Raw genomic sequence first — 22464 nt, 5'->3', positions numbered from 1 at the left:
TTTTTTTTTTGTTTTTGCAAACTTATCTTTCACTAATCTTGCTGTTTCACTGTATCTTCCTTGATCTTGCATCCTTCTGTTTTGAAGCTCTACTTTATACAGGCATTTGTTTACTAAGTGTTTTATATCTATGGCTTATATTTGGTTATGTTTTTCATCTATTCACTGGCAACATTAATGTGAATATTCTTCATCTGTCATATGTTTTTCATGTTCCTTCCTCTATTTTTCCATTGTATACTTATATGAATCTCATGCTGATTCTCATTTAATTTTTACACACCTTTAGATGAATTGAATTTTCCCCAGACCAGGACGTTCTACTTAATTTCCTTATAAAACAAGTTTGAGTGTATATGCCTTCTATAAACCTTTATTTTACTTCAGCCAACAGAGCCAAGTAACTTCAGATATGCACATGATATAGAGTATATGTCTTCTACCCTGCCTTCTCATGAGGCTGCTTTCTATGAGGATGTGGTTCCTCAGTCATCACTCTCTGTTGCTCTTCTCTGGGTGTGCCACTAACTTTGAACTACTAAGATTTTTCAACTGTCTGAAATTTACAGACATAAAAGTATTTTCTTGAAAGCTTTCCACATTCCAATTTACCTTGTGCTGAACTTAGCAGCCATTTCTCATATTGGAGATGGAGATGGAATTTGCATTCTTGGAATGACTTCCATTGGTAAACAGGTCTGTCTTTATGCTGATATGTTAATACTAAAGATTTAATGGGATTTATAAACTAAGAACTTTATGAAGACAATCAAAGTTTGTTGTCTTACATTTAGTCTCTGGAATAAGTAAAAATATTAATTTGAGCTAATTAACATGCATTAATTTAAAAATACAAATATTATTCAGTTGTGTTATCACCTTTCAGTTCATTCTAGATAGATGTGACCCAAGGAACAGTCTCTGTTCTGATCTGTTGTCCACATGTTACTGAACCAAACCTGGGTCCACTTGCCCTCAGGCAGTAAAGCCAATCTACTGAACTGGGTTGTGGTGAAGGAAAGTACAGCATTTATTGTAAGGCACCAGACAAGGAGTCCAGGACAGTTAGTGCTAAAAAAGCCCAAATTCCCCTATAGGTTTCAGCAAAACCTATAGGTTTTTATTTATTTATTTATTTATTTTATTTTATTTTATTTTTATTGGAGTATAGTTGCTTTACAATGATGCATTAGTTTCTGCTGTACAGCAAAGTGAATCAGCTATACATATACATATATCACCTCTATTTTGGGTTTCCTTCCCATTTGGGTCACCACAGAGCACTGAGTAGAGTTCCCTGTGCTATACAGCAGGTTCTCATTAGTTATCTGTTTTATACATAGTAGTGTATATATGTCAATCCCAATCTCCCAATTCATCCCAGCCCCCACCTTCTCCCTTGGTATCCATATGTTTGTTCTCTGCATCTGTGTCTCTATTTCTCCTTTGCAAATAAATTCATCTGTATCATTTTTCTAGATTCCACATATAAGCAACATTATATGATATTTGATTTTCTCTTTCTGATTTACTTCACTCTTGTGACAGTCTCTAGGTCCATCCATGTCTCTGCAAATGGCACAATTTCATTCCTTTTTATGGCTGAGTAATATTCCATTGTATATATGTGCCACATCTTCTTTATCCATTCTTCTGTTGATGGACAATTTGGTTGCTTCCATGTCCTGGCTATTGTAAATAGTGCTGCAATGAATGCTGGAGAGGGTGTGGAGGAAAGGGAACCCTTTTACACTGTTGGTGGGAATATAAATTGATACAGCCACTGTGGAGAAGAGCATGGATGTTCCTTAAAAAACTAAAGATAAAGCAAAGCATGTTTAAAGGCCAGGTGAAGTGCGGGAGTTGCAGGGTATGTGGTCAGCTCATGCACAATTCTCTGATTGGTTGATGGTGAGGTAACAGGGTGGTGTCACATTATCAGTCCTTAGGCTCCAGTAGGTCTGGGGGCTATGAGCTCATGGTCATCAAGTAGTTAACAGCTTCCATTTGGTGGGTGTTTTAGCACCTGTTAAAAAAAACTCAGGAAATGTGTATTGGATACTGTTATGTGGGTACTTCAGAGAGACGCTAAAGCAGAGTATATGGGCAAGGTGTTTTGTCCCAGGAAAGCCCTATAGGGTCCTGCTTGGTTACACACATCTTGTGTTGTCTCAGTTATTCTGATATCCTCTGTGTATTCCATAAAAGTTTGCTCTGTGATGCTTGCACTGGGATTTTGTTTTCTCATTTTAGATTCCTTACTGTTTGCAGTCATCCCTTAGACTATGATTCTGTCAATGATCAAAATTCATGCTAAAAAAAGGCCTTGCTTCTTTTTGATATGGTCTGAGAATTTCAGGCAGTTAAATTCCCTGTTAGTGTAGAAATAGATTTTACGACTTGCTTGGCCCTTCAGTTTTCTCTGTAGCCCAAGATTTATTGTAATAGAGAACCAACCTGACTCCATATTGGATCTGTTCCCTTAGCTCTAACCTTTGTGCTGTTGCCTCTGCTGCGTCATGCTGGCTCTGCACCGTTTGTAAAAGAACGTTGACTATAACCTGAAATATACATAATGGCACTTTCTCAAGGCTCTGCCTCCCAGGCTTGACCTTTAATGGTATAGCACTTACAACAGAGAATAACATTTGTCTTGTTGGAGGTTTATAGGAGCATCATGATCAGACCTAGTGGACAGCTGCAAGAACAAAGAGTTATCACATACCTTCTTGGCTGGCATGAAGAAGTTTGTAATAATCAGTCACACCCCCTCCCCTTTTAGTGTAAAAGAAGCTTGAATTCGAACTCGGGGAAGATGGTTCTTTGTGACACTAGTCCACCATCTTCTTGGTCTGCTGGCTTTCTGAATAAAGTTGCTATTCCATGCCCAGCACCTCTTCTTTTGATTTATTGGCCTGTCGTGTGGCGAGCAGTATAAGCTTGGACTCGGTAACATTATCTTTGTCTTGATCCTTCCTTCTCTCACTAGTGGCTGCATTTTCTGTGTTCTACCACAATCTGCATTGTCTGCTACAATTGGGCCCTGCAGGGGCTGCATCAATGGGAAGATTATTTAAACCCCTCTTGGTGGAAATAGTCACTTCCTGTTGTTATGTGAATTAAGTACGTGATCCCTCAACTTGCAGCAAGAAGATACACCCGTAACATCATTGACCTCTTCTGATTATCTAAGAGAAACTCAGGGAAGAGTGGAGGAGATCTTACTACTTAACTGTTTCCTGCTCAATATTATATAGATTATGTTGCCTTTTCCAGGTATCAGTTTTGCTTTCACAATCATTCTGATGATAATTCCTACTACAAAGGTATGACCCTAGAAGTTGGAATTTCAGACTCTTTAGCAGGTTAGTGGTAGAAATATTTTGAGAAGAATGGGAGTTTGTGTGTCATTTCATTATACAGGCAGGTAGTCAGCCACATCCGTTTGTAAGTAGGAGGAACCAAAGTCCAAGGGTTGGATTTTTCTCCCATATATTGATGGGATGTGAATGGACTGTGGGGGAATGTTACATAAGAGAAGGAAATAAAACAAGTACAAGGAGAAGCAATGGAAAAAATCCCAGTGAGCATATTTGTTGTTGCCTACCAGCAATAATGACGCTTCTAGGAAATTCCCTTCCTTGGGCTTTATAGCCCCAGGAAGAGTGACAAAAATATTACACCAAGAGGTATAGGCATACCTCATTTTATTGTGCTTTGCTTTATTGCACTTCGCAGACACTGTGTTTCTTAAAATTGAAGGTATGCAGCAACCCTGCATTGAGCAACTCTCTGGGCACAATTTTTCCAACAGCACTTGCTCACTTCGTGTCTCTGTGTCACATTTTGGTGATTATCACAGTGTTTCAAACTTTTTCATTATTATTTTATTTGTTATGGCCCTCTGTGATCAGTGACCTTTGATGTTACTCTTGTAATTGTTTTGGGGTTCCATGACCCATGCCCATATAAGTTGACGAACTTAATAGATAAATGTGTATGTTCTGACTGCTCCATTGACCAGCTGTTCCCCCATATCTGTCTCTCTTGTTGGGCCTCTCTGTTCCCTGAGACACACAATATTGAAGTTAGGCCAATTTATAAACCTATAATGGCCTCTAAGTGTTCACGTGAAAAGAGGGGTTGCACAACTCTCACTTTAAATCAAAAGCTAGAAGTGATTAAGCCTAGTGAGGAGAACATGTTGAAAGCCAGGGTAGGCTGAAATCTAGGCCTCTTGTCCCAAAGAGTTAGCCAAGCTGTGAATACAAAGGAGAAGTTCTTAAGGGAAATTAAAAGTGCTACTCCAGTGAACACATGAATGATAAGAAAGTGAAATAGCCTTCTTGCTGATATGGAGGAAGTTTTAATGGTCTAGATAGAAGATCAAACCAGCCACAACATTTCCTTAAGCCAAAACCTAATCCAGAGCAAGGCCATAACTCTCTTCAATTCTGTGAAGGCTGAGAGAGGTGAAGAAGCTGCAGAAGAAAAGTTTGAAGCTAACAGAGGCTGGTTCATGAGGTTTAAAGAAAGAAGCCATCTCCTTAACATAAAAGTGCAAGGTGACACAGCAAGTGCTAATGTAGAAGCTGCAGCAAGTTATCCAGAAGATCTAGCTAAGATCATTCATGAATGTGGCTACACTAAACAACATTTTCAATGCAGATGAAACAGTCTTCTACTGGAAGAAGATGTCATATAGAATTTTCGTAGCTATAGAGGAGTTAATGTCTGGCTTCAAAGCTTCAAAGGACAGGCTCTCTTGTTAGGGTCAAATGAAGCTGACGACTAAGTTGAAGCCAATGCTCTTTTTTCTTTTTCTGTTTGCTTAAAAATTTTTTTTAATTGTTGAAGTATAGTAGATTTACAGTGTTTCAGGTGTACAACAAAGTGATTCATTTATACATATATACATCCATTCTTTTTCAGATTATTTTCCATTATAGGTTATTATAAGATATCAAATATAGTTCCTTGTGCTATACGGTGGAACCTTGTTGTTAATCTATTTTATATATAGTAGTCTGTATCTATTAATAACAAATTCTAAATTTATCCCTCCCCCCTCCCTTTCCCCTTTGGTATCCATAAATTTGTTTTCTATGTCTGTGGGTCTATTTCTGTTTTGTAAATAAGTTCATTTGTATCATCTTTTTTTTAGATTCCACATGTAAGTGATATCATATGATATTTGTCTTTGTTTGACTTACGTCACTTAGTATGATAATCTCTAGGTCCATCTATGTTGCTGCAAATGGCATTATTTCATTCTTTTTTATGGCTGAGTAATATTCCATTGTGTATATACATATACCACATCTTCTTTATCCATTTATCTGTCAATGGACATTTAGGTTGCTTCCATGTCTTGGCTATTGTAAATAGTGCTACTATGAACATTAGGGTGTATGTATCTTTTTGAGTTAGAGTTTTCTCTGGATATATGCCCAGGAGTGGGATTGCTGGATCATACGGTAACTCTATTTTTAGTTTTTTAAGGAACCTCCATACTCTTCTCCATAATGGCTGCACCAGTTGACATTCCCACCAGTAGAGTAGGAGGGTTCCCTTTTCTCCACACCCTCTCCAGCATTTATTTGTAGACTTTTTGATGATGGCCATTCTGATTGGCATGAAGTGATACACCTCATTGTAGTTTTGATTTGCATTTCTCTAATAATTAATGATGTCGAGCATCTTTTCATGTGCCTGTTGACCATATGGATGTCTCCTTTGGAGAAATGTCTGTTTAGGTCTTCTGCCCTTTTTTTTTTTTTTTTTTTTTTCCTTTTTGCGGTATGCGGGCCTCTCACTGTTGTGGCCTCTCCCGTTGCGGAGCACAGGCTCCGGATGCGCAGGCTCAGCGGCCATGGCTCACGGGCCCAGCCGCTCCGCGGCATATGGGATCCTCCCAGACCGGGGCACGAACCCATATCCCCTGCATCGGCAGGCGGACTCTCAACCACTGCGCCACCAGGGAGGCCCTTCTGCCCTTTTTTGATTGCATTGTTTGTTTTTTTGATATTGAGCTATGTGAGCTGTTTGTATATTTTGGAACTTAATCCCTTGTTGGTCACATCTTTTGCAAATATTTTCTCCAGTTCTGTACGCTGTCTTTTCGTTTTGTTTATGGTTTCCTTTGCTGTGCAAATGCTATTAAGTTTAATTAGTTGTTAAGGGCTAATGAAGCTGGTGACTTTAAGTTGGAGTCAGTGCTCATCTACCATTCCACAAATCCTAGGGTCCTTAAGAATTATGCTAAATCTACTCTACTTGTGCTCTATAAGTGGAACAACAAAGCCTGGATGATAGTACACCTGCTTGCAACATAGTTTACTGAATACTTTAAGCCTGATGTTGAGACCTGCTGCTCAGAAAAAAAATATTCCTTTCAAAATATTACTGCTCTTTGACAATGCACCTGTTCACCCAAGAACGCTGAAGGAGATGTACAATGAGATTAATGTTGTTCTCCTGCCTGCTAATAGCCCATGCGTCAGGGTGTAATTCTGACTTTCAAGTCTTATCATTTCAGAAATACATTTTTTGATGCTATAGCTGTCATAGATAGTGATTCCTCTGATGGATCCAGGCAAAGTAAGTTGAAAACTTTCTGGAAAGTATTCACCATTCTACATGCCATTAAGAATATTCATGATTCATGGGAAGGGGTCAAAATACCAACTTTAAAAGGCATTTGAAAGAAGTTGATTTCAACCCTCATGGATGACTTTGAGAGTTTAAGCCTTCAGTGGAGGAAGTAACTGCAGATGTGGTGGAAACAGCAAGAGAACTAGTATTAAAAGTGGAGCCTGAGGATGTGACTGAATTTCTGCAGTCTCATGATAAAACTTGAATGGATGAGGAGCTGCTTCTTATGGGTGAGCAAAGAAAGTGGTCTCTTGAGACAGAATCTGTTCCTGGTGAAGATGCTGTGAAGATTGTTGAAATGACAAAAAAGGATTTAGAATATTATATAAACTTAGTTAATAAAGCAGTGTCAGGGTTTGAGAGAATTGACTCCAATTTTGAAAGAAGTTCTACTGTGGGTAAAATGCTGTCAAGCAGCATTGCATGCTACAGAGAAATTGTTCTCGAAAGAAAGAGTCCATCGATGTGGCAAATGCTGCAGCCATTCCACTTTGGTGACCACCACCGTGCTTAATCAGCAGCCATCAACATCAGGGCAAGACCCTCCACCACAAAAAAGATTACCGCTCACTGAGGGCTCAGATGATGCTTCACGTTTTTTAGCAATAAAGTATTTTTAAATTAAGGTATGTACATTGTTTTTTCAGACATAATGCTATTGCACACTCAATAGACTATCGTGTGGTGTAAACATAACTTTTACATGCACTGGGAAACCAAAAAATTTATGTGACTCACTTTATTACAGTGGTCTGGAACCAAATGTGCAATATCTCTGAGGTGTGCCTGTAATTTTAAAAGGCTATTTTAGAATGAGGTCATTTTTATGTGTTCTTTTAGATACCTAACACACAATGTAGGTCTAATAAATAGTACATAATTACCTCTAGGGAAAAATTGCATTTTAGACCTCATTTTCTCTGCCACAGAACAGAATGTGAAACTAAAGCAAAAAAGACAAGGATTTATACAGCAGTCCCAGCTGTACACTTAACATGGTGCTGGAGTATTATGGTAAATGTCTTCTGTTTTGGGGGAGATCAAAACAGTCCTTCAGAGATCATTTTCAGACTTTTAGCAGTATTCTATTTCAGCTCTTTTTTTGAGTGTACATGCTGTTATATGGATGATTATGGAGAAGCAGAAAAAATGAGGTTTAAAATACCAGAGGATTAGACTTTGGTAGCTTATTAAATCAATAGCACCCAGAAGACTGTACGTAAAATGATTTCCATACATAAAACCTGTTGTTTTGTACAAGATGGAGCACATCTGATGAGGGGCAGACCTACCTGTTACCTCTGGATGGATGTAGCTACCTAATGTGTGGGGCCTTGTGCAAAATAAAAATGCAGAGCCCTTTGGAAGAGTTACAGCAGAGCATGACACCAAGTCTGGTGTTCTTCTAAGTGCAGGGCTCTGTGTGACTGAGTAGGTCTCATGCCCATGAAGCCAGCCCTTCCTCTGTCTGTGCTTCCCCAGGATGCCAGGGAGGTGTTCTAATCCTCCAGATGTTACTCACCTTTCTCCCTGTTTCACTAATGATGCCCATCATTCTATCTTGTGCACTTATATCCTCTCCCTGGTAAGATACCGTTGCCCCTAAGGTATCAGTCACTATAATCTCCATGGGTATGAGTTTTGTAGATGCTTACAGCTGAGAGCAGGTTTTATATATGGTAAGATGGAGAGAAACTAGGAGTGGGAGAGAGAGAAAGGGTGGGAGGCCACAGGAGGCTGCCAGGGCATGGCCTGGGGATCTTGAGTACATGGGGAAGGAGGTCCCCTGTTGAGGGGGATCCGTGAAATGGCCTAGTAGGAATGGAGTGAAGAAAAAATGTTTTCATATTCACTGTTTTACATGGATTTTATGTTAGGTCCTTTTCAGATTGAGAAGGTGAGTTTGGGTGTCTGTATGCATATGCTAGGGGGTTGTAAACTGCAGGGATTAAAGATGAAAGGAAATCCTCCTTTAGCTACAGATTCTGGGTTCTTTTATGCCTCAACAGAGCCTGTAGCAGTTTGCTCACTCTCATGCCTAACAACTCCAAAGATGGTTCCTGGGAAAAGCTTTCACCCTGCCTTACAATACACCTACTCAATACTTCAAAGCAGAGGTTGGATGTTTTTAATGTGGGAAAACAGGGAATGACCTCAAATTTTGTAGTGAAGCATCAATTATCCATACACCTGTGGGATGTACAAATCATGTTGATCTTTTCTGTTAACATATAGAAAGGCAGGATATCAGTTACCTGTTATCACTATAATGCTATATAACCAGCAACCAAAAACACCCCAGTATTTTGCAACAATAAGCATTTATTTACTGCACAAATCTGTGATTTCCCTGGCCTGGGCTGGGCTTCGCAGGGCTTGCTCATGTGTCTGTGGCAAGCTACACAGGGCCATTAGGCAACTCTGCCATTCTTGGTCTTGCTCCCGTGACGGGGCATCGGCAGACTGCTGGTCGGTATGGATATTCTTATCCCAGCAGCTAACTTGGCTTGATTCCATGTGTCTACTGTCCTCTAGTAGACTAACCTGGATATTTTTTCACGACAATGGCAGAGGACAAGAGGCGGGCAGAGTTATAAAAGTACTTTTTCACGCTTCTGCTTGTGTCACGTCTGTTAACATCCCGTTGGCTCAAGCAAGTTGCAAGACCAGCCTAGATTCAAATGGTAAGGAAATTCATTCTTCCTTTTTAGGGAGCAAAACTGTAAAGGCACATGGCAAAAGATGTGGATAAAGAGAGGAGTGAAGAATTGAAATCATTTATACAATCAGTTTACCACAGTTGCTAATTTGGGCACTTACCAGTTAAACTAATAGTCTATCAAAAGTCTTGCCAAGACTATTAATATTTAGAGTAAAAGGACATGCTAAGTTTTCTTTTTCCTTTGTATTTTTTAAGGTTTACCTTCGAATCAAGTTGGATCACTCAGAAATATTATAGCTATATACCAGTTTTAAATACATTGTCTCTTAGGCCCAATCCACCATTCTGTGCCCTGCTTTGTGGAACTGTGGTTGAACCCTATAAACATTTCTCCTTTGACAGCTGCCTTGATGCTAATATGTCAATACGGGATGCTGGAAGGACCCTATTGAAGTGATGGTGACAAAAAGACCCTCCCTTTCTAGGCTCCAGTACTCAATCCATTGTATTAATCATGGAACTCAGTGGGTCAGCCTGTAGATGGCCCGTGGGACTGACCTCAGGGGCCCTCGTGGACTGGCTCCTGCCTCCCACCTAATGGCTGTTTCTGTGGCAACTCTGGCCACATCCTCAGGTATCTACCTCCTTACCTGGCTGGGACATTTGTACAGACCAGATCCTCTGGCAGGTTTCCTCCCCCGTGATGTGGTAGGTCTACCCTCTTCAAAGTCCTTAGTTCTTCATTGCCTCCTTGCTTGCATCTCCTCAGCCTAGTAGTTTCTTTTCTGCAAGTGCTATATCTGAATCCCTTAAACCGGAGGTTGGCAAACTCTGATCAGTGAACAAAATAAGGGGATATATATATACTTATCAAATTAGTTAAAAATTCAGAGTTAGGATAATAGCTAATTATGTGAAAGCTGTGGGGAGGCAAGTACTCTAATGCAAGGCTGTCACGAGTGTGCTGACTTTGGGAGGTCAATATGGAATGTATTATACGTAATTATATATGCAATATGTAATGAAGCCCTTACAATGTGCACATACTCCTTAGCTCAGAAATTCATAAAATAATGAGGATGTTTTAAGACTTACATACAGGTCTGTTTATTGCGGTTCTGCAAAAACTGTGAAAGCTTTAAATATCCAACAGTTGGGACTGGCTGAATAAATTGTAGCATATCCATGGATTAGACTACTTATGCTCATGTTTGAGAATTATATTTATTAACATGGAAAAATAGTCATAATGTGTTTTAATTCTTGTGCTTGTAACAAAATATATTTTACAATGTTTAAAAGAAAGAATAATCAGCTGGGATTGGAGAGATTTTGCTGTCTTCCTCCATTTCTTCATGAGTTTTTCAGGTTTAAATATTTTTTAAGCTCCCTGTTATCCAGTATTAAGTGATGTCAATCCCTTTATCACTAGATCACCCAGTGAAACCCTACCTTTTCTTATTGTTAAGAAGGCTTTTCATCTTCTCCAACTCAATATGTGGTCTTTATTTAATATTTGTTTATATCCATTGTACTGGTCCTGCTCATGGGGTAGAATCCCATATATCTCCTTGGCATTGAGTTATCATTAAAGCCTGGCTTTGGTGTTTTGGGGAAGATGCTAAACATCACTGGATACCAAGAGCTCACAAGAAGATAGAGGTGATGGTCAAACACAGGCATCTTCAAATTGGGGATGAAGTTTCCTGAATTCTTTCATTTCTTCTGATAAAGATCCCACCCTTGTCATATAATATAAAATACAGAGTTATAGGGGTGGAGGTGGTATGGACAAGACTTGGGAAGATTGGGAAATATTATTCTGTGGGAGGTGGTTTCTTGAGATACATGTATGTCATGGTCAAAAGCCACATCCCTTGAGATTGGCTGGTGGTGTCACTGTCGGCCTTCTGAGGCCTCTTTAGCATCTCCTAGTCTTCATCACCTCAGCGACTACAGAAGCCACACCTACTAAGGGAGAGAGATCCAGTGTGGGTGATGGTGTATACTATCTAAAGAAGGCCGGAAGAGGCCTCTTTAAGTGATAGAATTATGGATTTTTTTCCTTTGTGTTTTAAAATTTTTCTACCATAAATGGGTAGTGTTTGTGTAAGTGTTAATAATAATAAAAGTAATAAAAAGGTATTTGTGGTTAAAAAAAAAAGCCTCAATTCAAAGGAATATATCTGAGGTAGAATTTCATGCCTTCTGAACTGCCTGTCTTCCTTCCAGAAGTCACAGTGCTTAACTGACTACCTTTCCCATCTGTGGACAAGGATAGAGTTTATGAGTACGACAGGCAGACCAGTATACAGTCCTGAAAATCTCGTTTATCCTTGAACTGTCAGGGACACTAGGGGTCACTACTAGGGGTCACTACTCACATGTCTTTCATGTGAGCAGTGCCCCATTGGGAAATGTAGAGCTGCTATGCTCTCCCGTATATTAATTTACTTCTGAATTATTTATTTAATCTGTCGAGAATAAGAAGAAGACCTAGGGGACATGCTAGATTGCTTCATAGTTTAATGGGTTAAAACAGTTTCTCTAAGAGCTATATTAACTTTGGCAATTGACTAACTGTCCAAATAGAGCAATTTAGTTCTCTAAACCATTTTTCAATTCTTGCAGAAGGTCAGAGTCGTCGTTTATTTGATTTCTTACAAACTGGGACTCCTGGTATTAAGTTAGGGGAGGCTCATTAAAATAAATTGATTTAGAATTGTTTAAAGTTTTTGATATGTGTGGTTGGCTCTAGTGTCTTCTAGGTATTAGGTTAAATATTTTAAATTGAAAATTTTGATTTTAGTCTGTAGGGTATGTAGCTGACATATCTTTGGACAAAGCAAGATTAATTAAAATACTGTTGTTATATTTTTTCAATTCAAATCCTTGGAGTTTTGAGAGTGAAAATGTGTATGACTTCCTTATCAGAAAGCCACAACTTGTTACAAGTCTGAGTCTCACTGCTTCTAATTTCTTTGGGTCTCATGATGACATTAATGTGCTCACACAGAGAGAAGGCTGGCTGGCACTGTGGAAGGAACCCTGGCATGGAGCCATAAGACACTAGGTCCAGTCTGGGCTCTGTCACCAGCTAGTGATAGCCTGAATGCTTGACTTCCTGTTTTATTATCTGTAAAATGAGAACAATGATATCTCTTTCTCTGGCCCTCATTCTTTTGCTTCCCTCTTTCCCTTTTAAGGACCCTTGTGATTACACTGGGTCCAATTGGATGGGTAATCCAGGATAATCTTTCTATTTTTACATCAGCTAATTAGTAACTACTTCACTCTGCAATCTTAATTCCCCTTTGCCATGTAAATGGACACATTCACAGGTTCTCGGGATTAAGGTGGATGCTTTGGGAGAGCATTATTCTGCCTACTGCATTGCTGTACTCTCTTTACTTGGTAGTTAAAGGAATAAGATATAAAAGTATATTAACATTATGAATTACTGCAATTATGTAATTTAAGATATTGGCTGGATAAAGCATTTTCATGTGTTTCAAGATGAAACAGACCTAAAAACTCATCCCATCAACATTTGCTATTACCATGTGAACATGAAGGAAGAGATTAGACTAGTTTAGCAGAAGCCAAGGAACACCAAAGATTGCCAACAAACCAGCAGAAGCTAGGAAGCTAGGAAGCTAAAGGCATGGAACATTTTCTCCCTTAACCTTTGACTTTCTAGCCTCTAGAACTAAGACAATAAATTTCTTTAAGCCATCCAGTTTTTAGTACTTTGTTCTGGCAGCTCTAACAAACTGATATATCTCTCCAGTCACTGAAGTGGGAAGCTTGAAGGTGGTAAGAGACTGACAAGAGTTCCAGTCTATCCTTGGGGTTCTAAGCCAGCCTTGCGGGTTCATTTGTCCTTGCTTCTCTTATTTCACATCTGACTTTCAAACTGCTTTATCTACTGATCTCAGGTTCTAGAATCATGTGAAGAGGCAACAGCTTCACAGAGACAGTCTCCCATAATTTCGTGAGGTCAATCAAATTCATATAATAAAATCTTTCTCTCTTTCTCTCTCTCTACACACATAAACACATGCACACGCACATACACATACACATCTCCTAGGGGCTCTGTTTCTTAGATTAAGCCCTGATTGATGTAGAACCCTTTATATATTCTTAATACCAGTCCTTAGTCAGATATGTTTTGGAAACATTTTTTTCCCCCCAGTCTGATTGTCTTTCCATTTTCATAATGAAGTTTTTAGATAACAACAATTTTTTTTTATCTTGGTGAAGTAAAATTTATTGGCCAGTGATGTTTTTGTTCTGGTCTAAGAATCTTTGTTTCAAAGTCATGAAGATATTATCCTACCTTTTTTCAGCATGGTATAAGCTAGTGGTCAGAGTTTTTTTTTTTTAATGGATTTTCAGTTGTTCCAATCCCATTTATTAAAATGACCTTTCTTTCTTCATTGGATTGCTTTAGTATCTTTGTTTGTTTGGGTTTTTTTGGTTTGTCTGTTTTAGCTGCGCCACGTGGCATGAGGGATCTTAGTCCCCCGACCAGGGATTGAACCTGTGCCTCTTGCAGTGCAAGCGTGGAGCCTTAACCACTGGACCACCAGGGAAGTCCCGCTTTAGTATCTTTGTTGGAATTAATTGACTATATCTACATGGGTTTATGGCTGAACTCTATTCTGTTCCATTGATTTGCTTGTTTACCCTTAGGTCAAGATCACAGTGTAATGACTACTATAACTCTATAGTAAACCTTGAAATCTGGGAATGTAAATCTCATAACTTTGTGTTTTTAGAAACTGTTTAGGCTATTCTAGATTCTTTGAATTTACATATGAATTTCAGAATGAGTTTGTTAATTTCTTAAAAAAGTCCTCCTGGGATTTTGATTGGGCCTGAATTTGATATGCAGATCAATTTAGGGAAGTATTCGTGTCTTAAGAATGTTGCTATGCTATAAACATATAAACATATATCTCCATTTATTTGGTGTTTTTCTTAAATATTCTCAGGAAATGGTTTTTAGTTTTCAGTGTAGAGGTTTCACACATCTGTTACTAAATTTATTCTTAAGTATTTTAAAGCTATTGTCAATAGTATTTTAAAATATTTTCTAATTGTTTGCTGCTAGTACATATAAATGCAATTTATTGTTGTATACTGACCTTGAATCCAACAATCTTGTTAAATTCATTTGTTCTAATTTTTAAAAATAGATTCCTGGATAAAATCCAAAACACTGACAACACCAAATACTGGCAAGGATATGGAGCAACAGAAAAACGCATTCATTGCTGGTGAGAATGCAAAATGTACAGCCTCTTTGGAAGACAGTTTGGCAGTTCTTTACAAAGCTAAATATAGGCCTACCATATGATCCAGCAATTGTGCTTCTAAGTATTTACCCTCAAGCCTGCACATGCATGTTTACAGTAGCTTTCTTTAGAACTGCCAAAAACTGAAAGCAACCAAAATAGACTCCAACAGATTAATGGATGAATGAACTGTGGTACATCCATACAATGGAATATTATTTAGCAATACAAAGAAATGAGCTGTCACCCATGAAAAGACATAGAGGAAATGTAAATTCATATTGCTAAGTGAAAGGAGTCAATCTGAATAGGCTATGTATTCTGTGATTATGCCTATGTGACATTCTGGAAAAAAACAAACTCTGGAGACAGTAGAAAGATCAGTGGTTGCTGGAGGTCTGTGAGAGGAAAGGGGCATGTGCCATGCAGACCTCAGCAATGTGATGGCAGTGGGTGGCCGGGGGAAGGGGTGAAGGTGGAATGGTGGACATGAGGTGGAGGGAGGTAGCCCATTAACCTCTGACCGAAAGTAATAGAGTCTCAGGCCTCGTGGTGTATAGCTGTTGCGGCTTAATTTTGAACTATAGAGGCTGTGGTTTTAGCAGTGTGTTTGGGCCAAGTGGAGCCTTGTCAGATCACAGCAGGCCCCAGAAAGTTTAGGAAGTAGGTGCAGCTGATGCAAAGGAGAAGGTTTTTCCCCTTTCAGTATATAGGACTTTTAGATATTAAGGCCTAGAACAATTATGTGATGCTTGTTCTGTAAAAGTCTACAGGTCAGGACTTAAAACTACAACTAAGTTTCACGAGTGGCTTAGAGCACTGATATGTGTATTTCTAGCAGCCTGAGGTAGGTGGAGAAGAGAGGTGACTTCAAATCTGTTCCTCTTTATGTTGTTTTCAAGTCATTCTGGGCCAAAGGAGGATCATGCGGAGAGACTGACTGCTTGTGTTGTGTGTGCCTTGTTGACAGTCTTGTAGGGGATGTTCTTCCTATCACATGGCCTCAGTTGACTCTGGGTTTGTTAGTTACATAAGCCCTGATCATTACTTTAGAATTTAACACAAATTGTAGCTTCATCCATAAGTGTGGGATTAAGTAATAAAGAAATAAGTAACATAAACGTTTCTGGTTCTTAAGAAGCTGATGAATGAGCCAGGGTGGTTGGCTCCCTCCCCCAAATCAACCTTGGAGAAACTACAAAATCAAGAGGTAAAAATGAATTCAAGGAACTAAAAGCAATAAAACCCCATGAAGAAATCCTTGTGAGACTGAAGTCTCTGTTCACTTACTATGTATATAGAAGGTAGATGGCTGCAGCCCAGGGAAGAGGGTGTTAGTAAAAGGATTTGTTGGAGGAACACAGTGGATAAGATAAAGAGTAGAAATCTGTGGAGGGTGATTCTACAGCCTAAACAAGTGTGGGGAGATAGATTCCATAGGCCTACCTAGTTTCATACCCTGAGGCAGAGGCTATAGCACCGGACTCAAGGCTCCTGGTCACAAGAGTGTAGTAAACACAGGGCTCAAAGGGGAAATGGAAATGAAGAGGTTTTGAATGTGCAAGAAAGTTACCTCAGGTAAGACCTGGTGACTAAGGCTGACACCACTGTAAATTTCTAAATTTTGCAAGAACACAGTAATATCTCAAATGCCAGTTCTCTGAGAAACAGGTGGATTTTCTCTCCAGGTATAGTAAACATGATGTCATTATTATTATGAGAATTAAATGCAAAGATGCAACTAAAGTGCTTAGCCCAGCACTAGAAAAACAGGGCTCAACAAATATTAGCTGTCACTTAAAATTATTTTCAAGTTTAATCTGGGGGGTAGTGTACTCTGTAAGTGGTCAACTGAACTCACTTGATAAAACCTCTATTTTGCCAGTCTTTTTCTTCAGTATGACTCTCAAAAGAAAAAGTCTTATTATAAGGCAAGAAGAAATATGAAACCTTTGAAAATGATATATTCTTGTAGAAAAATCTATGAACCTACCAGCAGAAGTACCCAGGAAATCCTTTTGGGATTTGGACATAAATGATACTGTTGGAAAGTAGCAGAGACTGCTTGGACAAATGAACGTGTATGATGTATTCTTGAAATAGATCACAGAAATTGCACAGAGGCAAGAGGTAATGAAAGCAGATCTTTTCCTTATCTGGACATCTATTAGTTGGCTTATTTAGTTAAAATCAGACACTACTTAGACAATTCATTTTTAAAGGTATAAAAGTGATAAAGTGAATTGCTTTGCTGGGCCTAATTCTGGCCAAGAAGGAGCTATTGGCTGGTAAAATGGAAGTGATTGAAACCTTAGGATAAAGCAGCTTTTTATTATGACAATTTAAAAAACTACAGAAAAGTGAGTGATTAAACAAACATCCATGTACTTATCACCTGGATTTAATAATTATTCATATATTGCCGAGGGATTGGTTCTTTCTCTGGGTTTCTAATACTGCCAAATGCCAATATGGAAAACATTAAGTTAGCAATAATAGTTCGATAAGTCAAACCAAACATAAGGTAGATAGATAATGGGAAGCAGCCGCATAGTACAGGGAGATCAGCTCGGTGCTTTGTGACTGCCTGGAGGGGTGGGAGTGAGGGAGACGCAAGAGGGAAGGGATGTGGGAACAGATGTATATGTATGACTGATTCACTTTGTTATAAAGAAGAAACTAATAAAAAAAAGGGTAAAAAAAATAGTTTGATAAGTCAAAAATAAAGGAATGGAGCTATTTATCAGGATAGTACCTCTTCTTGATATTATGCTACACCTAGTATTCATTTTGCAATTCTTTTGCCCATTATGAGTGAATTCCTTTCTGAGTTTTTCTTTTTTTTTTTTTTTTTTTGTGGTACGCGGGCCTCTCACTGTTGTGGCCTCTCCCGCTGCTGAGCACAGGCTCCAGACGCGCAGGCTCAGCGGCCATGGCTCACGAGCCTAGCCGCTCCGCGGCATGTGGGACCTTCCCGGACCGGGGCACGAACCCGTGTCCCCTGCATCGGCAGGCGGACTCTCAACCACTGCGCCACCAGGGAAGCCCCTGAGTTTTTCATGAGTAATCTTCATGTGTATAATTTCCACCTTTGAAAAAAGTGGGTGGTCATTCATTCTCAGTGGGATGCACTATTTTTCAATCTAGGGAAAAGATCATTTCAATGAAATACTTTGGATCTGAGAATTCCATACAGAGAAAAGTGAAGCAATTGGTGGTTTGACTTTTATTGATATGGAAAGTAATGATTCTGAGAAATATCTGTCTATATACAGTGCAATGGTAGGGTAACTTCTACTTCAAAATAATCTTGAATTTGTAAATAAAATAGTATTTCACCTTTACATGATACTATTCCTTCCAAGAGCTCAAAATTTTTTCAAATTTATTTCTCCATTTATTTTCATCATGGCTCTGTGATGTAGATAAGAAGGGATAGATATAACTTAACGATTAATGTTCTAAAGGGAAAATGTATTTTGGGGATATTTTATTTGAAAGTCAAGAGAATATATCTTATTATTTCTTACCAAGAATTGTAAAGACCATAAAATATATTGAAACATATAAATATATGTTTATAGTGTAGGTATCCTTTTTTTCTTGAAAATTTATATATTGATGCTTGTAACCCATAGGGTAGAAAAATGAAACACATAAAAATACTATATGCTTTGTTTTATGACTGTAGATGATATATGTCACTATACCTCTGAAAGCCAAGCATTTGTTATCATAAACCCTGGAAGCATAAAATCAGCTTAAATATATGCCTTGGTAAGAGTAGTAGGAATGTTAGCAGGCTTGAGGAAGTCCTGTTAGATACTAACAAGAAAGATCATTAAAGCTGTTTCAGACAATACTCTTAATAGTTTCTGACAATTCGAACCCTGTGCATGTAATTCTCATTGAAATGTGTTTGAAATCATATCTTTCATTGAAGGATATACACTAAAGTATTATTAGGTGTAATCTATTCTTTTAGGGATTATAGGTAATTTTATTTCCCTATTTATATTTTCTAGTTATTTATTCCTTATTTTTTTTTACAATAACATTAAGAAAGAGAAGAAATACGTGTTTTTTTAAAGTTTTTCAGTACAATTTATTCTTCCTAAATTTGCATTTATTAAGTATCTTAGGAATATTACACTCAAAGTAATAGAGCTCCAGAGAGAGGCCATTAACTAAGAGGGGAACAGTCTCAGTGTGTCAACTTCCTAGTTAGCCTGCTCGCCTCCCCGCTACACATATTTGCCTTCTGGTGGTTATTACTATGTAATTGTCTTCAAGATGCGGCTGAAACTTGAATCTACATCTGGCATCAGGCCAAGTCTGGGAATCCATGAATATAGGCCACCAAATGCATTTAGGGTACAGCCTGCTGAAGGTTCTTTCTTGACAGTCAATGATGATGAATGTGGAAAGACTGGCTATTCTCTTGGGAGAAGAAAGTATACTCCACCTTAAGCGACAGCTACAGTTTTCTAACAGAAAAAATAATCAGCAAAGGGAGAGGATCAATGATAAGGATAGGGAAAATACTCTGAGAATAGAGTAAGTACAATATATACATAATGGAATAAATAGTGAGGCTGCTCCTGAGTCCAAACTCTTATTTTTAAAAGTCTGATAAAAATTTACTCAATTACATTTATATAGTAATATTTAGTGAGCTTTGTCCAAAAAGGCTATGTTTTAAGTTTGTTTGTAAAAATAACAAAAGCTTTATCACTCAGTCTCTGGTCAATAAGAAAGGAAGAAAACCTGGCTGGAAATAACAATAAATAATTTCACACAAAAGGCCAGGTGACATAAGAATAGTATATTAATTAATATATTTTCTTTGTATTTACAATAAATCGATTTGTTAATACTGTGATAGAAAAAATAATCAGTCCACATCATGTAGTAGAAACAGGCTTTGAGGATGATCATACCTCTCACAATAAAAACATACAAGGATTCTTCCACAGCTAAAGTACTTTTCAACATGACAGTGTTGGGTGAAGGTAAAACTGACAGAGTACTTTATGTCCTAGAATCAAGGAATCGAGGATATTACCAACCATTAAGCAAGCAGCAAAAAGCTGTTTAGTTTTTCCAGAACTATTTAAATATAGTAGTTACCATATGAGAATTTAATTTTACTTTGAGATATAAAAACTAAAAACCCTAAATAGGGAAACTGCACTAATCAAAAGCAGCCCCAAACAAAAAAGCCATCAACAGAAATGAAACAAGGTATTCTTACATATCATGCATAAAAAGGATAATTACATAATACATGCTTTAATGACCAGACTAATAAATAAATGAGGTAAATTTTACAGTCATTGGAACAAATAAACTATATTCAACCACTTAAGTGTTGTACTGACACTGCTTTTGTTTCAAAATATAAAGGAATATAATTAATCTAACATCTAAAAACTGCATACTTTGAATGTTTGCTTTTTTGATCCCCTTTTAAGATAGTAAAGGGGTACTGTGTAACAAAATATTATCTGAATATAAATTATCAACACCAATATGATACAATTATCCTGTAATTGCCATTCTGTATATGCACAGTGGAAATATTTTGAAAGCTAGGAAACAGATGAAAACAGACTGGTCAGAATTTTAAATTTCAGACTAATCCATGATAATCTAGAACAGAAGAAGACAAAAATAAAATTCACTAAATAGATATAACTTGATATCTTTTCCAAATTCAGTAGTCCACTAAGATGCAACTTCTACTAAACAAGTCTATTACCTCAAAGGTAAAAAGGGAGAAAATGTAAATCTCTTTTGAGCTTTAGTTTTTAAGTTTATGCTCTGAAAGAAGGCCAACATTAGTCAGAACAGCAATACTGTATCTTTGCTTTTGAATTTTGTATTTGCTTTTTCTATTATAGTTATAGTATGGAATAGAGAGAAAAATATTAAATTATCAAGTAAAGGGTAAGTATTTCTGGCCAGTTCATGAAATATATTGAGCTAATCAGTTGGGTCAAGAATTTCCTACTATGCTGCTACATTTATTATCTATAGCCTTGGAATAGTAATTTAGGAGATGTCTATCAAAACTACTGATGGCACTTTTCATGGTATACCAATTTCCATTCTTACTTTCTTCTCTCCTTTGCCACTTAAATGCATTATTTTTTAACCACCTGATAGGAAATTTTATTTTACAAATTCCTGTTTCATTTACTGAAGAAGTGATTTTAACACATAAATCTGCCAATCCTGAGAGATGATAATGATGATGATGACAGGAAAACTAAAACCCAGAGGATTATTCACTCAAATTTCTGCTTTAGTTTTTTTTGGAAGATCGCTGGCAGAATAGAAAGAAGAGCCAAAATCATTAGAACAAATACTGAGTTCCAGGAAACAGCTTCCCCTGCTGTTGTAAGCTGGTACAGTGTTGTTCCTGCCTTAATTGCTACAAAAGAGGGGGGTGCAACACCTAGAAAAGTGCCAGTAAAAAGAACTTTCAGTGGCACGTTTATCACAGGAGACATGAATAAACCAATTAGGCAGAAATAGTGTTATTCTCAAAAATATAATGTAGTTAATGAGATGTTCTCTGTGATGTTCAACCTACTGTGACCATTTTACTGCTTTCTCAGTTAGGTATTTATATACAACCAGCCTCCCAACTAAATAGGAGAGCATATAGCAGAATGAGGCACCAAGTCCAGAACACAAACAAACAAGAAATAAGGCTAGTGGAAAGGGATAAAAGAAACCCTGAGAGTATATTGAGAAATACAGAGCCCGGAATAGCAAATGTTTGCAAGAAAATATATGTAGCAAAATAAGCTATAAGTACTTGTACATAAAAGGTGTCCTTATATTTGGATAAAATTTTTCCTAGAGCCTTGGCATCATCCATATCTCTGGGAACCTTCATATTCACTCCTTCTTCACTACGCTGAGGAAAATTTTTATATACCAAAAACATAACAAAAGCTGCAGATAAGAAAATGAACACCAATATAAAGAAGCAACATTTGGATGATAAATCATGGAACTTTCTTGTAATGAGCACAGGATCATTCTTTTTAGAGAAAACACACATACGAAAAAGTAGAGAACAATCAAATGCTAAACTGTCTCACTGAGAGTGCAGAGAATGGAGAGATCAGGTTGGAGCAGCCTGAGATTTTATGAAAGATGAGATTTGAGCTTGGCTTTGAAGGAAGTGTGATTAAGGAGCCTTGAAAGTCAGGACATAGAGGAACTGACTTTATTCATCATCAGTCTTGACTGGGAAAATTATAGGGGAAATTCTGTCTTAGGAGAATTAGTTTGAATATTCTCTGTTGAATAGGGGGCAAGACTTGGGGAAGAGTAGTAGAGGAGACTGGTTGTCCCTGATTTCTAGTCTCTCTGTCTCTATAGCAGGAGAACCCTGGGATTTTTTTTAGCTGGACACATGGCCATCCATTTCCCAGCTTTCTTTCCACTGAACCATGGCCATGTCATTATGTTCCAGCCTGGAAGTTGTGAGGGAAAATGATATGTGATACTTCTAAAGACATGTCCTTAAGGGAAGGGGCTGTACTGTGTATCCCTCCTTCTATCCTGCTGCTGCTCTATGGGAGAGGGAAATTACCTTCTATCTTTTTAAAGGTATGTTAGCTCAGGTTTGTGTTTCATACAGCTGAACCTATACCCTAACTAATAAAATTTGGTATGTGAAAGTAGAGTACTATATGTAACAGAAACTTAACTAGGCGCATTTAGTTGATAGTTTCAAGGATACAGACATTGCAGAATGTAAAAGGGGGTCACATTTTTTATGGTGTGGCAAAACAGTGGCAAATGTACCTCTGACACTTGGATGGG

At 37.9% G+C, this 22464-nt stretch overlaps 1 long non-coding RNA gene and 1 pseudogene across 2 annotated transcripts in view; one reads left to right on the top strand and one right to left on the bottom strand.

The window, feature by feature from the left end:
• LOC309811528 overlaps nucleotides 1–22464 on the top strand; it is a 247351-nt gene that overhangs the window by 58217 nt on the left and 166670 nt on the right. The window lies entirely within an intron of this gene.
• The window catches only part of LOC309810906 (transmembrane protein 41B-like), a 104304-nt pseudogene continuing 101899 nt past the window's right edge, over nucleotides 20060–22464 (bottom strand). Inside the window, exon 3 of the transcript in view lies at nucleotides 20060–21673. The product of the transcript in view is annotated as a transmembrane protein 41B-like (transcript). The remainder of the gene's footprint in view (nucleotides 21674–22464) is intronic.

This window comes from Mesoplodon mirus, assembly GCF_964341445.2.
Source record: "Mesoplodon mirus genome assembly, chromosome: 10".
Lineage (NCBI taxonomy): Eukaryota > Metazoa > Chordata > Mammalia > Artiodactyla > Ziphiidae > Mesoplodon > Mesoplodon mirus.
Note: the sequence above shows the minus strand (reverse complement) of the source record. Positions and strands in the feature narration are given on the sequence as shown.